We start from the raw sequence: 18,092 nt of genomic DNA, 5'->3' as shown, positions 1-18,092 counted from the left end.
CAGGTTGTAGATTTTGATCCTTTATTCATTTTGAGTGGTTTTTGTATAAGGTGTAATGTAAGGGTCTTGCTTCATACTTCTGCATGTGGAGATCCAATTTTCCCAGCACCATTTGTAGAAGAGGCTGTCCTTTCCGCAGGGATTGATTTTAGCTCCTTTGTCAAACATTAGTTGCTAGATACATGTACTAATTTCTGAAGTTTCTTTCCAGTTCCATTGGTCTACACATCTGCTTTTGTGCTATTACCAGGCTGTTTTGATTAGAATTACCCTGTTGTAGTATCTCTTTTTTTTGTTGTTTAAAATTGCTTTAGCTATTTGGGGTCTCTTATGCTTCCATAGAAATGTTAGCATTGATTTTTCTAAATCTAAGAATTATGCCATAGGTATTTTTATTGGGATCACATTGAATTTGTAAATTGCTTTTGGTAGTATGGACATTTTTATATTAATTCTCTCAACCCATGAACATGGAAGATTTTTCCATTTTACTGTGTCTTCTTCTATTTATTTAATGTTTTGTTATCTTCATCATAGAGATATCTCACCTCTTTGGTTAAATTTATTCCAAAGTATTAAAATTATTGTTGTGAATTGGACAGCTCTTAAAAGTTCTTTCTCAGCCATGGCATTGTCTGTGTACAAAGGCTATTGATTTTTGTGTATTGATTTTATATCCTGCAACTTTACCAAACTCTCTTATGAATTCCAATAGTCTCTTAGAAGAGTCTTTTGGTTACCCTCTACGTACATAAGCATGTCATCAGCAAACAGGGTTAATTTGACTTCCTCCTTTCCCATTTGTATACTTTTGATTTCTTTTTCTTGCCTAATGGCTCTGGATAAAACTTCCAGTATTGTATTGAATAGCAATGGTGAAATTGGGCATCCTTGTCTGGCTCTGGATCTTAATGGAAATGCTTCCAACTTTTCTCTATACTATATGATCCTGTCTGTGCATTTGTCATATAATGCCTTTATTGTGTTGAGGAATATTCTTTTGTTATCCAATTTCAAAAGGACATGGTACTTTATCAAAAACTATCTCTGTATCTATTGAGAAAAGCATATGGTTTTTATTCTTTAATTTGATAATGTGATATAAGACAGTGATTGATTTGTGTATGTTGACGCATCCCTACATACCATAGATAAATTCCACTTGTTCCATGTGAATAATCTTTCTGATGTGTTGTTGGATTTGATTAGCTAGCATTTTGTTGATGATTCTTACATCTATGTTCAGTAGGGATGTTGGTCTACCGTTCTCTTCCTCTACTGTATCTTTTTCTGGTTTTAGAATTAAGGTGATGCTGGCCTTATTGAAGGAATTTGGGAGTTTGAGAAGAATTGAAATTAGTTCTTTAAATGTTGTCTGGTAGAATTTAGCAGTGAAGCCATACAGCCCTGGGTTTCTCTTTGTTTGGAAGGTGTTTATTACTGATTCAATCTCCATCTTGGTTATGGGTCTGTTTAGGTTTTCTACATCTTCATGACTCAATTTTGGAGGATTGTACGTGTCCAGGCAGCAATCCATTTCTTCTAGATTTTCCAATTTGTTGGCATACAGCTCTTTGTAGTGATTCCTGAGGATTATCTTTATTTCTGTGGTATCTATTGTTACATCTCCCTTTTCATCTCTGATTTTATTGATTTGGGTCTTCTCCCTCTTTTTATTTTTTGGGGTTAGTTGGGCCAATGGTGTGTCGGTTTTATTTTTTAATTTCCTCATTTCACTGATCTTTTGTATAGTATTTTTTATTCTATTTTCTTTTCTAATTTTAATTTTTTCTCCTCCTATTAATTTTGGGTTTGGTTTGTTGTGCTTTTTCTAAATTCTTGAGATGCATTGATAGCTCATTGATTTGATGCTTTTTCAATTTCTTGATGGTAGGAACTAATTGCTATAAACCTCTCTCAACACTGCTTTTACTGTATCCCATAAATTTTAATATGTTTTGTTGTCATCTTCATTTGTTTCCAGGAATTTTTTAAATTCCATTTTGATTTCTCTTATGACCAGCTGTTCATTCAGGAGGATGTTATTCAGTGTCCATGTGTTTGCATATTTTCTAGAGATTCTTAGGTTGTTAATTTCCAACTTGATTGCATTGTGGTCAGAAAAGATGCATGTGATGATTTCAACTTTTTTGAATTTGCTGACTTAATTTATTTTCTATCATATGGTGTTTCCTTGGGATAGTTGCATGCATTGAAGTAAAGAATGTGCATTCTTCAACTGTGGGATGAAATGTTCCGTACATATCAGTTATATCCATTTGGTCCATAGTGTAGATTAGCTCTGCTTTTTGTTGTTGTTGTTGTTGATTTTCTGTCTAGTTGATCTGTCCATTAATGAAAGTGGGGGTAGTGAAGTTCCCCAATACTATTATATCAGAATTTATGTCTCCCTTTAGATCCATTTATATTGTTTTAAATAGCCAGGCGCCTTGGCATTGGGTGCATATAAATCTATTATAATCATATTTATTGTTGCATTTATCCCTTAATCATTAAATAACACCCTTCTTGTCTCCTTCAACAGTTTTTGCAGGGTTCAGCTCTGTGGAATAGTAGGCTAAGCCTCTGCCTATGATGCTGGCATCCCAAATGGGTACCAGTATCCCATATGGGTGCCGGTTTGTATGCTGGCTGCTCTTCTTCCTGTCTAGCTATCTGCTAATGGCCTGAGAAAGCAGTAGAAGATGGTCCAAATGCTTGGGCACCTGCACCCACATGAAAGACCCAGAAGAATGTCCTGGTTCCCGTCTTTGGATTGTTTCAGCTCCAGTCATTGTGACCATTCAGTGAGTGAACCAGTGGATGGAACACCTCTTTTTCTCTCTCTGTCAGTAACTTGGCCTCTCAAATAAACAAATCTTTTTTTTTAAAAAAACAGTTTTTGCATTACAGTCTATTCTGTCTGATATTAGGATGGCCACAGCCACTCATTTTTGAATTCCATTAATATGGAGTATATCTTTTCCATCTATTCACTTTCAATCTGCATGTGCTTTTGTTGGTGAGGTGTTTTTCTTGTAGGCAGCAAATAGATGGGTCATTATTTTAATCTATTCAGCCAGTTTGTATCTTTTAATTGTAGAATTTAGGCCATTTTCATTCATGGTTACTATTGGTAAGTAACAACTTGCCCAGCCATTTTTCCATAAATAATATCATTTTTTTGTTTTTGGATAGTGTTTTTAATTCTACCAGGACATTTTCTGCCTTTGCATTCTTTCATGATGATGACTATTTCTTTCTGTGTTTGTGTGTGTAGCACATCCTAAGGTATCATTTATAATGTTGGACAAGTGGTTATAAATCCTTTCAATTTCTGTTTGTTATAGAAGGTCTTTATTTCACCTTCATTCATAAATGAGAGCTTTGCAGGGTACAGTATTAAGGTTTGATAGTTATTTTAAGACTTGGAATATGTCTCTATATTCTCTAACTAGCCTGTAGGGCTTCTGATGAGAAATCAACTCTCAGACTTATTGGAGTTCCTCTGAAGTTAATCTGACATTTCTCTCATTCACATTTTAGAATTTCTTTTTTTTTTTTTTTTGTTTCGCTGTTGAAAGTTTGACTATAATGTGTCCTGGTAAAGATCTTTTCTGGGTATGTCTATTAGGAGTTCTATGTCTAAATGTAGTTGGATGTTCTTTTCCACAAATTAGGAAAATTTTCTGTTATTATTTCACTGAATATGCCTCCTAATCCATTCTCTCTTACCACACCTTCAGGAACTCCTAAGCCCCATATGCTGCATCACATGATAGTATCTTTTAAATCTCAAATACTGTTTTAAATTTTTCTGATTTTTTTCTATTTTTGGCCTGAGATATTTGTCTTCTAGTACAAATGTTCTTCTACCTCAACAATTTGTGATTAAGGCATTCCACTATAATTTTATTTGACATGTTGAATTTTTTGTTTCTAATATTTCAGCTTGATTTCTCTTCAAAATCTCAATCTCATGGGAAAATTTTTTACCTATATCATGTAGGGATTTCTTTAACTCATGAATTTGCTTCTCATTGCCTCTGAGTAATCCTATAATGATTCTTTTGATTTTCTTTTCCAGAATTTTCATCAATCTCTTTATCTTCACATTGTAATATTGAAGTGTTGTGTTCCCTTGGGGGAGTAATGTTGTCTTCCTTGTTCATGTTTCTTATATTTCTATATTTATTTTTAGGCTTTTGTGGAAATGCTTGTTTATTTTCTCCTCTGTTGGATTTTATCTTTGAATTATGCTTCTATGGCTTAGTGGAGGCATGTGCTGGATATGGCAATGGAGCTCTCTGGTCAGTGCTCAAGTATGATGGGAGAACCCAGATTGACACTCAAGTTGGGCATAGTAGATCTCTATTTTCAAAAATAAAGAAGGTATGATCATGCCAGTTGATGTAATTATAACCTTACCTCCTCCTTTCCAAGGTGATCAATGACTGGGGTTAGCCCACAGTGGGTACAAACCCTCATCCACACTGGCACATGAACTGCACAAAGGATCCATGTTGTCCTCAGTGTGAATGAGGAACCCTCTGCAATGACCCACTCCAGGCCACCAGAGAGCTCAGAGCCTCTGCTGCCAGACATGGTGATTGCCCAGAGACCCAGCTACATCTTGCGCTCTATTGTGCAGTCACAGAATTCCCACAGCCATAGCAGACAAGGCTCCCACAATCATGGAGTGCAGAGGACCCACTCTGACACACACATGTGTACCATGAACATTGAGAACAGAGACATTCCCAGAGCCAATTGCCTGTGGGTGCTCCATCTTGGCACTTTGAGCCTTGGAGTCTTTGATATGTTGTCAGAATGTGGGCACATCATAGTCCTAACTGGGTGCCCAGCCCCTAGTCAACTCTCTTAGGCAGACACAAGGTCAATGGTGAACATGGATTTTACCCTCTGGTAAAATCCCCTGATCACATATGTGCACAAGAACTGCAGCCTCTACTGGTGTCAAGGTGTCACCTTCTCCCTGTCAGTTTCCAGGGGCCCTTGTGCAGGGATGGGAAGACACCACGTTTGGGGTGTGGAATTCAATGTTTTCAGTATATTTGCAGATATTTGTAACACAGCCTATTCTAAACTATTTTCATCAATCAAAAAGAAATCCAACACCCTTTATTTTATTTTTAATATGCATTTTATTAGATTATTTGTTTTTATTGACAAACAATAATTGTATACATTTATGGGGTACAATATAATGCTTTGATACATGCATGATTTTAAAGATCAAATTAGGATAATTAACATCCATCACTTTATATATTCCAGATTACTTTGTAGTATGAACAATCAATATAATATGTTAACAATATAATATTACTAACTATTGTTACACTACTGTGCAATAAAACACAGGAGGATTATTTTTATAATAAGGAAAAAACTTTTTAATTCAATAAAAATAAATCTTTCTTAGATAGTTTATATATATATATATACATATATATACATATATATACATATATAAGTTTCTAGTTTCTAGTATATATTAGAAACTTAATTAACTTCGAAGAAGAACCCAAGAATGATACATCTTTTGCAAGCACTTAGACATAACTATAGCTTATGAGACATAAGAATAGTCTCCATTTATTAGACTAAAATGAAGTAAATATTGAGAAGAGTTTTTTTCAATTTTTCTTTTTTTAATTTTTTTAAACTTTTATTTAATGAATATAAATTTCCAAAGTATAGCTTATGGATTACAATGGCTTTCTCCCCCCCCCCCCCCATAACTTCTCTCCCACCTGCAACCCTCCCTTTTCCCACTCCCTCTCCCCTTCCATTCACATCAAGATTCATTTTTAATTCTCTTTATATACAGAAGATCAATTTCACATATATTAAGTAAAGATTTCAACAGTTTGCACCCACACAGAAACACAAAGTGTAAAATACTCTTGAGTACTAGTTATAGCATTAAATCGCAATGTACAGCACATTAAGGACAGAGATCCTACATGAGGAGTAAGTGCACAGTGACTCCTGTTGTTGACTTAACAAATTGACACTCTTGTTTGTGGCATCAGTAATCACCCTAGGCTCTTGTCATGAGTTGCCAAGGCTATGGAGGCCTTTTGAGTTCTTCTCCAACTCTGATCATATTTAGACAGGGTCATATAGTCAAAGTGGAAGTTCTCTCCTCCCTTCAGAGAAAGGTACCTCCTTTTTTGATGAACTGAGAGAACAGGTTTTACTATTAACTCACATAATCTGACTCTTTGAGGACAGAGGTCTTCCATGGGAAGTTAGTGCACAGTGATTCCTGTTGTAAATTTAACAATTAACACTCTTATGTATAACATCAGTGATCTCTTGCGGCTCTTGATATGAGCTGCCTAGGTTATGGAGGCCTTTTGAATCCACAAACCCCTTCCATATTTAGACAATGCCTTGAGCAAGGTGGAAGTTCTATCCTCCCTACAGAGAAAAGTACATCCTTCTTTTATGACCACTTCTTTCCACTGGAGTCTCACCCATAGAGGTCCTTCATGTAGGACACTTTTTTGCTACAGTATCTTGACTTTCCATGTCTGATATGTTTTCATGGGCTTTTCAGCGAGAAGGGCTGATTCTGAGGTCAGAGTGCTACTTAAAGTGATTGCCATTCTATGAGACTGCTGTATGAACTGCTTCCCATGTTGGAGCATTTGCTTCTTTTAATTCTATCTATTATTATTACCGAACAGTTAATCCTATTTATATGATCACTTTAACACTTTATCCTATCCATATGCTTACTTTAACACTTAAAGTGCTGTTTTTACCACCTAGCTTAAAGGGATTTGGGGTCCCCTGGCAAGTTTTTAAACTGTATCCAAAGAAGTAAATCCATGGCCTGCGTCGTGGCTTAACAGGCTAATCCTCCACCTTGCGACGCCGGCACACCAAGTTCTAGTCCCGATCGGGGCGCCAGATTCTATCCCAAGTTCTTGGGCCCTGCACCCCATGGGACACCAGGAGAAGCACCTGGCTCCTGCCATCGGATCAGCACGGTGTGCCGGCCGCAGCACGCCGGCCGCAGCGGCCATTGGAGGGTGAACCAACAGCAAAAGGAAGACCTTTCTCTCTGTCTCTCTCTCACTGTCCACTCTGCCTGTCAAAAAAAAATTATGTTTTCAAAGTTCATTTCTGTTGTAAAAATCAAGGGTATCAACCAGATGTCCCCACCTCACATCTCATGCCTCCTCTCCTTCTCAACCAGGTCCTATACCTTGGTTTATTAAACTTGCTGGGGGTGGAACATAGCCCTTCACTGGACTTGCACTGTCCTTATAATTAAGTCCTGGGCCTGATCCTCTGGTTGTAAAAAAATGAAAATCTTTTTAAATGCTTCCAAATTCCTGTGACTTTCACACTTTATCTTAAATTGGTGATTAATCACCCTCACCCTTTCCTTCTTTCTTCAATGCATCTATCATACTCAGCAACAGGCATCCTTTACCACTATCCTTATCTCTACTTAATATTATGGCCTTCCCTGAATCTCTCAAGCTCCTGAGATATAGTGACTGCCAGTACAATTTATTATATGCTGAGGATTTAAAAAATTCTATTGCTCAAACAAGCCAATGTTTATTCATTTCTCACTTACTACCAGTGACAGTGTTCTTATTTTCAACCAGTTAATGAGTGATCTGGCTCCAATATCCCATTTAAAGGTCTACTTCCTCAGAGCATGCCTAATGCCAATGATTGTGAGTCTGAATCTCTGTGAAACAATCTCTGAAATGGATATCTGCATGTAAGAAGTTTATTAAGTAATGTTCTCTGAAGTAACATGTATGGAGGAATGAAAGCAGCAGGATTGTATGAGGAAGTTCAACTGCACAGCAACAGTGACAAAGGCTTCATCTAATACCACAGGGAGTTCTGGAGCTGAGATTGCCCTTCACCATTTTAAATTAAATAGTTATTAGGCTTGAGGTGCTTCCAGATTGGCACATACTTTGGCCAGGACAGGGCATTTCTCAGGAAAAGACTCAGAGTGCTTGAGCTTTCAGCAGGTAACACTCCCAGAAGCTAAGCAAATGAATGCCTCAGTCTTGAACAGAAATGTAAGGTATTTTAGTATCCACTGCAAGGTCACAATCCAGAGCTTGCCACTCTCAATAACCGCTATGTCCCCCAAATCTGTTTCAACTACTATTTTCCAATCACCTTTTATAATTTGTTTTCATCTTATGATCTAAAACACCTTAACTTCAGAAATGTTTGATCTGAGGCTTCCAGGCCTTTGATCCTACTGTGTATTTTTTGACCTCTACTTGGAATTCCTCCCTCCCCTTGCCTAGCGTAAATACATGATCAATTGATATATTTACTGATTTTCATATAGTATTGGGCAATACTCCCCTGCCATCTCTCATATCTTCATCCTCTTTTGTCAAAAGTGTAACTTTACCCATATCCAATGGCTATGCATTCAATTGTATCCCTCCCTAAATTCATATGCTGAAGCCCTAACTCCAGTGTAACTATATTTGGAAATAGTGGAGGTAATTAAAGTTAAATGATGTCATAAAACTAGAGCTCTGATCCAATAGGACTAGCAGTCTAATAATAAGATATCTCTATCTTGAGATATCTAACCCAAAGAAAAGATCACATGAGTACAAAGTGGTTATCTGCAGGCCAGGAAGAGAGTTCCCATCAGAAACTGAATGCTGCAAGACCTTGATATGGAAATTCCCAGGTTCCAGAACCATAAGCCATCTAGTCTGTGGTATTTTGTTATGGTGGAAATAGCAGACTAATACACTAACTCTGCCTATTTCATGTCTGCACCATTGCAGTTGAACTTGACTAAAGAAACATACCCAATAACACCAAGTAGCTCACTTTAAACTCATGACCATGATTCTCAAATGTACACTTTATGATGATGGACAATTATAATAAAATTCCCAACTTTTCTCATTTTTTAAAATGAATGTTTCATATTTTTTCACTACTCAAACTGTCAATACTTCAATCCCTATCCTCATGAGACTAATCCTTCAACTACTCATCATTGAGAAAGTTGAAGTAATCAGAAAAAAGTTTCTACATTTCCCACCCCAACCATGTCTACCCTCCTAATAGTTATGCAGCTATAACTTCTACCTTCCCACTTGCTAGCAAAGATGAAATAGTCATGTTGCTATATAAAGTCTATTCCTCCCCTAGTGCACCAGGTCTCATGCTGTCTCCATTTTTCAAACGAATCCTTTCAAGTGTTGTCTTCTACATCGTTAAATGTTTCTCGCTATCCTGGATAATTCAATCAGTACATAAGCATGCTATTATTTCTCACATCTTAAAAAAAACAATATACTTCAGTCTTAATTTCTCACACTAATTAATACTGCACTTATTTGCTTTCCTTTTCAGCAAAATGTTTTAAAGAAATGTTAATATATTGCAGTTTCCAATTCCTCTTTTTTTCTTAAATCCACTTTCTCTCATCTTACACCCACTACTATTTCACTGAAACTGCTTTTCTCAAGGTTATCCATGACCTCCAGTTCATTAATGTCAATGGTCAATTTCCAGTCTTGAGTTCACTTGATAAAATACAGTAACTCTCAATTCAGGATCACTTTTCCTACCATGCTACACTTAGAAATGTTTGGAGGCATTTCTGATTGTTACAACTTAGGAACTACAACTTAGGTGGGTAGAGGCAGGCCTGACTGCCATTTAGGCAGTAGAACCCAGGGATGCTGCTAAACTTCATAACTTACACAGCACAACCACCACTACCACCATCAAAGAATTTTCTAACCCAGAATGTCAGTCTTGCTAGTTAGCTGTTAGTTGTTAAGTTGCTTGTTAGTTGAGAAGCCTTAACCAGCATCATGCAAAACACTTAACTGATTTTTTCAACTTGGATTTCAATATAACATTCTTCCTTGTTAACTTTCAAAGCTGTATTTCTAGCAGTTGTTTCTCCAGATTTCTACAATGCTTTCTGAACTGGTTTCCATACAATTGCTTATTCTCATCTCCACTTGATATCAAGTAGGCATCTCCCAACTCAATATGCATTTCTAAAATGAAATCTCATATCTTCCTTAGCAAACTTATTTCTCCCACAGTCTTCTGTATCTTGAAAAGGAAAATAGTGCTTGTCCAGTGGTTTAGGCCCCAAATAGTAGAATCACCCTTGACTTCAGTTTTCCCCTCATAATCTACATCCAATCTTTCATCTGGGTCTATTTTCACAGTATGTTCATATTCTGACAACTTCTTATCATCTCCAATTTTGCTTCCCTAGTCCAAGCTATCAACACCTCTCCCCTAGACAGAAATGTTGTTCTTTTTTTTTTAACAGGCAGAGTGGACAGGGAGAGAGAGAGAGACAGAGAGTAAGGTCTTCCTTTTCCGTTGGTTAACCCTCCAATGGCCACTGTGGCCAGCACACCATGCTGATCCAAAGCCAGGAGCCAGGTGCTTCTCCTGGTCTCCCATGCGGATGCAGGGTCAAGCACTTGGGCCATCCTCCACTACCCTCCCAGGCCACAGCAGAGAGGGAATATTGTTCTAACTGATCTGTTTCTACTCTTTTGTTTTTCCTGCCACAGTCTGTTTTAACGAAGACACTAAAGTTATCTCTTTTTTTTGACAGGCAGAGTGAACAGTGAGAGAGAGATAGAGAGAGAAAGGTCTTCCTTTTTGCCATTGGTTCACCCTCCAATGGCCGCTGCGGCTGGCATGCTGCAGCCGGTGCACCATGCTGATCTGAAGGCAGGAGCCAGGTGCTTCTCCTGGTCTCCCATGGGGTGCAGGGCCCAAGCACTTGGGCCATCCTCCACTGCACTCCCGGGCCACAGCAGAGAGCTGGCCTGGAAGAAGGGCAACCGGGACAGAATCCGGCACCCTGACCAGGACTAGAACCTGGTGTGCCGGAGCCACAGGTGGAGGATTAGCCTATTGAGCCATGGCGCCGGCACTAAAGTTATCTTTTAAAGGTCATATCATGTCACTGTTCTGCCCATAACATTCTAATGGTTCTATTCTGCTTAGTGTAAAAATTCAAAGTCCTTATGATGGCCTACAATGTCGTATGTGAATATTCTCCTCTTAACCACTTTGTGCTCATCTCCTGGCATTTTGCCTCTCAGTCATTCTGTTCCAGAAGCACTGACCTCCTTGTATTCAACAAATCCACCAGGATTCCTACTTTATGGCCTTGACAATGCCAAGCACCCCTTTGGATAACCACACGCTTACTTCCTCATTCCTTGAAGTCTGATCAAATATCACATCTCATGAAATCTACTCAAGTCACCTGACTCACAATTATAACTAATATCCACATAGCTTTTAATAAACTCAATTTTGCTTTTATTCTCGTATAATTAACACTTTCTCACATGTGATATAATTAACATACTACTTAGTGTCTAATGTCATCTACCCCTATCCTTGTCCCAGAGCAGGGAATACTGTCTGTTTTCTTCAGTAATATAACTCAAGTGCCTAGAAGAAGATCTGGAATATAATCTCTGCTTCCAAAATAATTGTTAAATGAATAAGTTCTGACCAGAAGAAGATTTGGAGCAAGTTTCTGCTATTATATTTATAACACATTAATTTTTGGTGGCAGCAGGGAATTTTGTGAATTTCCCCACTTGTGTCTTTCAGGGGAATTGTGATGAAAAGTTTTAGAAGTCTGTATCTTATACAAATGATCAGTGAAATGAAGAGCTGGTTCTTTGAAAACATAAAAGAAATCGATACACTGATGGCCCAATTAATGAAAAAAAAGGGAGAAGACCCAAATCAATAAAATCAGAGATGAAAAAGGAAATGCAACAACATATACCACAGAAAGAAAAAGAATCATCAGGAATTACTACAAATATCTGTATGCTAATAATTCAGGAAATTTAGAAGTGGCTAGATTCCTGGACAAACACAATCTACCAAAATTTAGTCATGAAGACATAAAAAATTCAAACAAACCAATAACCCAAGAGGTTGAATCAGTAATAATGACACTCCCAACAAAGGAAAGTCCAGGACTGGATGGCCTCACTGCTGAATTCTGAGACATTTAAAGAATAACTAATTCCAATTCTTCCCAAATTATTCAAAACAATTGAAAGGGAGGGAATCCTCCCAAACTCCTTGTATAAATCTAGCTTCACCTTAGTTCCTAAACCAGAAAAACAAACAATAGAGAAAGACCAATTTCCCTGATTAACACAAATGGAAAAATATTTGACAAAATATTAGCTAATCAAATGCAACACATCAGAAAGATCATTTGCCCTAATGAAGTGGGATTTATCCCTGGTATGCAGTGATGGTTCAACATTCACAAATCAATTAATGTGATACATCACATTAACAAACAAAAGAACTAAAACCATATGATTATCTCAATAGGTGCAGAGAAAACATTTGAAAAAATACATCGTTTCATGATGAAAACATTAAGTAAATTGGGTATAGAAAGAACATTCTTCAGAGAAATTAAAGCAATTTATGACAAACCCATGACCAGAAGCTTATTGAATGGGGAAACGTTGGAAGCATTCCCACTAAGATCTGGAACCACACAGGGATAACACTCTCACCATTGCTATTCAATACACTCCTGTAAACTTTAGCCAGAGTCATTAGGCAAGAAGAGAAATCAAAGAATACAAATTGGAAAGGAGGAGGTCATACTATCCATATTTGCACATGGTAGGATTCTATATATAGGGGATCCAATAGACTCCATTGAGAGACTATTGAAACTTGTAAAAGTGTTTGGTAAAGTGGCAGGATATAAAGTTAATACACAAAAAATCAACAGTCTTTGTATACAAAGGCAATGCCATGGCAGAGAATGAACTTCTAAGATCAATCCCATTCACAATAGCTATTAAAAATAAAATGCCTTGGAAAAAATTTAACCAAGGAGGTCAAAGCTCTCTTCAATGAAAATTATAAAACCTTAAATAAAAAATAAAAAGAGACACCAAAATAAAGAGAAAAATCTTCCATGTTCATGGACTGAAGAATCAGTATCATCAAAACATCCATACTACCAAAAAGAATTTACAATCAATATGATCCCAATCAAAATACCAGTAACATTCTTCTCAGATATAGAAAAAAAATGCTAAAATTTATTTCAAAACACAGGAGATCCTGAATAGCTAAAGCAATCTTATACAACAAAAAACAAAGCCAGGGGTATCACAATACCAGATTTCAGGACATACTACAGTCGGGTGATAATCAAAACATCATGGAACTGGCACCAAAACAGAAATGTAGACCAATGGAACAGAAGAGAAAATCCAGAAATCAATCCACACATCTGCAACCAACTTATCTGTCACAAAGGAGTGAAAATCAATCCCTGGAGCTAGGACAGTCTCTTCAACAAGAGTAAAAGGACAGAATGGGAAAAAATATTTGCTAACTATGCAACTGACAAAGGGTTAATATCCAAAATCTATAAAGAGATCAAGAAATTAAACAACAACAAAACAAACAATCCAGTTAACAAATGGGCAAAGGACTTGAACATGCAGTTTTCAAGAGAGTGAATGCAAATGGCCAACAGACACATGAAAAAAATGTTCAGATTCACTAGGCATCAGAGAAAAGAAAATCAAAACCACAGTGAGGTTTCACCTCACCTCAGTTACAATGTCTCTCATACAAAAATCGAAGAACAATTAATGCTGGTGAGGATGTGGAGAAAAATGTACCCTAATCCACTGTTGGTGGGAATGTAACCTGGTGCAGCCACTGGGGAAGACAGTGTGGAGAGCCCTAAGAAATATGAATAGAGATCTACCATATGATCCAGCACTCTCACTCCTGGGAATTCACCCAAATGAAAAGAGATCTGTATATGAAAGTGTTATCTATACACCCATGTTTATAGCAGTTTAATTCACAATAGCTAAGATATGGAATCAACTAAGATGTCCATCAACTAAAGACCTGATAAAGAAGTTATGTAGCCATCAGGGAAATGCAAATCAAAAGCACAATGAGGTTTCACCTCACCCCAGTTAGAATGGCTTACATACGGCCAGCGCCGTGGCTCAATATGCTAATCCTCCACCTTGCGGCGCCGGCACACCGGGTTCTAGTCCCGGTCGGGGCACCAATCCTGTCCCGGTTGCCCCTCTTCCAGGCCAGCTCTCTGCTGTGGCCCGGGAGTGCAGTGGAGGATGGCTCAAGTGCTTGGGCCCTGCACCCCATGGGAGACCAGGAGAAGCACCTGGCTCCTGCCATCGGATCAGCGCAGTGCGCCAGCCACAGCGCGCCTACCGCGGCGGCCATTGGAGGGTGAACCAACGGCAAAAAGGAAGACATTTCTCTCTATCTCTCTCTCTCACTGTCCACTCTGCCTGTCAGTTTGGAGATTCCTCAGAAACCTGAATATAGCCCGACCATATGACCCAGCCATCCCACTCCTTGGAATTTACCCAGAGGAAATTAAATTGGCAAATAAAAGAGCTGTCTGCACCTCAATGTTTATTGCAGCTCAATTCACAATAGCTAAGATGTGAAATCAACCTAAATGCCCATCAACAGAAGACTGGATAAACAAATTATTGGATATATACTCTGTAGAATACTATACAGCATTAAAATATGAAATCCGGTCATTTGCAACAAAATGGAGGAACCTGGAAAACATCATGCTGAGTGAAATAAACAAAGTCCCAAAGGGACAAATATCATGTGTTCTCCCTGATCAGTGACAGCTAACTGAGCACCTAAAAGAAACCTGTAGTAATGAAATGGACACTATGAGAAACAATGACTTGATCAGCCCTTGTCCTGACTGTTGATGAACAACTTACTATTTTATTCCTTTTGGTATTTTTTTGTTCTACTTAATACCATTGGTAGAACTCTTTAATTAACACACAATTATTCTTAGGCATTTAAATTTAATTGAAAAGAGACCCCTGTTAAATATAAGCGTGGGAATAAGAGAGGAAGCAGATGTACAGTCAGCACATGCTCACTCGGACTTACCCCAATGGTAGAGCTAGAAACATGCCAGGGGATTCCAATTAAATCCCATCAAGGTGGCATGCACCAATGCTATCTTACTAGTCAAAGTGATCTGCTTAAGTTCATAATTGATCATAATGATAGGACTAAGTGTCAAGGGGATCACATAAACAAGACTAGTGTCTGCTAATAGTAACTGATAGAATTAAAAAGGAGAGAACGATCCAACATGGGAAGCAGGATACACAGCAGACTCATAGAAAGGCAGATGTCCTAAACAGCACTCTGACCTCAGAATCAGCCCTTAAGGCATTCGGATCTGGCTAAAAAGCCCATGAGAGTATTTCAGGCATGGAAAGCCAAGACACTGTGGCAAAAAAAAAAAAAATGATCTAAATGAAAGATCTCTGTGAGAGAGGTCCAAATGTAAAGAACAGGCCATTAAAGAAGGAGGTACCTTTCTCTGAAGGGAAGAGAGAACTTCCACTTTGACTATGGCCTTGTCTAAATAAGACTGGAGTTGGTGAACTCAAGAGGCTTCCCCAGCATTGGCAGCTCATGACAAGAGCCTCAGGTGATTAATGATGTCATAAATAAGAGTGTCAATTGTTATATCAACAATCAGAGTCATTGTGCACCTACTCCCCATGTAGGCTCTCTGTCCTTAATGCGTTGTACTATAAGTATTAAGGGTGAAACTACTAGTCAAACAGTACTTTATACTTTGTGTATCTGTGTGGATGCAAACTGTTGAAATATTTACTTAGTATATACTAAGTTGATCTTCTGTATATAAAGATACTTGAAAATGAATAATGATGAAGAACGGGATGAGAGAGGGAGTGGGAGATGGGATGATTTGCTGGTAGGAGTGAGGTTATGGGAGGAAAAGCTGCTATAATCCAAAGTTGTACTTTGGAAATTTATATTTATTAAATAAAAGTTGAAAAAAATAAAAAAAAAGAAATCATGGAAGATATACACTATGGAGTACTACTCAGCTGTAAAAAGAATGAAATCCTGTCTTTTTCAACAAAACGGATGCAACTGTTTGAAACCATTACACTTAGTGAAATAAACCAGTCCCAAAAAGACAGCTATCGTAGGTTTTCCCTGATGTGCAGCAAGTAATGCAGTACCTAAAATGTAACTTTATAGGAGTGAAGTGGATATTGTGAAATTCAATGGTTCTTTATAGCCCTTGTCTCTACTGTTGAGGAACAGTACTTTTTTCTTCATACTATTTGTTGAGCTCTTTACTTAATGTAGGTTTAACCTTATGAGTATAAAGTAAATTGAAAATAGATCTTTGTAAAAATTAAGAGTGGGAATATGAGAGAAAGGATGAAGAAGTTTTGGAGCAAGGGTGGGAAGTATCACTATGTTCCTAAATCTATATATATGAAATATGTGAAACTTGCATGCGTTAAATAAAATTAAAACTAAAAATTATAAATTGAAATAAAAAGGAAAATCCTAAAAAATTCTATATTTTAAACTACAATTCAACTTTTTGCTATGCCTTATGAAAATAGGTATCAACTATGCTCTTCTTGGGTTTGAGTGCATTTTTGTTCTTTGCCCACTCTCAACTGTTTTAAAGTTTGAGAAGAAGCATCAAACATTTATACTTGTTTTGCAATTCATCATACAGAATACACCAATTGAGTTTATTTACATACCTAATCAGTTCTGAAGTAGCACTTTATTTCTATTCCTCCTATACTTCCCATAGTCTCATCTGCCATAGCACATATTCTTTAGAGAGAAGGAATGGCCTTCTTTGCCCAAAGGTTTCTTTTCAATATGTTCTTTCCTTTTTCTTCTTACATCAGAATATAGAAAAATCACTGCTCCTTCCCTTACATTAAGAACAAAAGAAAATCTTGCAAAGCATATTTCTTGACTATAGGCATTAAGTAACTCTGAAGAATGATTTCTTCTGAACCTTGGGAGAGGGCAACTGAATCCATGTACATTTCTGAATCCCATCTTCCTTTCTTATGAATGCTTATTTTTCAACTAATACTAAAGATAATTCACCCAGTTACCTAGCAAACTCCTAATATTTTATTTTTAAATTGAGTATTTTTAGACAGTTTTTAGGTGCTAACTCCCCTGCCTCTTTTTGATTTTTCTATTCTAAAAAAAATGTAAATAAATACACAAGGACATATAATACATTTTAAACAAAGATACACAGTTATTTCTTTATAGTGGATAAGTCAATTAGATCCGTAATCCTAAGAATTGAAAAGCTAAATGACATATTGAGGACTTATATGGAGACTATGAGAAATCCAAGCATGAAGGAGGTTTCTAAATCATAAATCTTGGAGTGGTATCACAAGTCTCATAGACCTATATGCAAAGGACATTCATAGTCCCTGCCATCCTGTGCTTTGAAGCTGTAATTCTCTTTCCTGACCATTTGATTATGTTCATTTTTATATTTGCCTTTGTGTAGGGAAATTATTAAAACCAAATGTATTCTGGTGATGTTGTTTTATATTGCATTAAACTCTGAATTTGGGTGATTTATGATGTTATATAAATTTTCTATGAATTGTCCAAAGGCAGTGTAGAGTTGGTGCTCTAAATTTCTTGACTGTCTTGATATGCATGAGAGCCATATACAAACATTATGTATTCACAATGTTCTGTCTAAGATCTACAACTCACCAGGCCTGGGCCAATGTCAATTTATTGTAATCACTACTCTTGTCTAGTACATTAGTTGGTACTGAGTAATTGTGTTTTTCCCTGCCAACTGATATTCCCTCTCTTTCTTCCAACCTGAATCCAGATTACTTGGGCTTAGCATTGGCAATCAAAAAGAAGCTTATTCATATCCGTGTGTACTTTGATGATAGTAATTATGAATTTAGCTCAGTTTTCAGTCTCAGAGGTATGTGGGCGGGAAAGGCAACAGCAATACAGTCAAGGGAACTGGAGGATCACTGGGACTTGGTGACACATTGGATGTGGGTGGTAGCCACTTGTAGGAAGCTAGACAGGCAGTACGTCCTGAGTCACTGGGCTAACTATCAAGATGCATAATATTTACAAACAAATAGTAGGATAGTAGCAAACTTGCA

Source organism: Lepus europaeus, chromosome X (assembly GCF_033115175.1).
Source record: "Lepus europaeus isolate LE1 chromosome X, mLepTim1.pri, whole genome shotgun sequence".
Lineage (NCBI taxonomy): Eukaryota > Metazoa > Chordata > Mammalia > Lagomorpha > Leporidae > Lepus > Lepus europaeus.
This window is presented reverse-complemented; position numbering follows the sequence as displayed.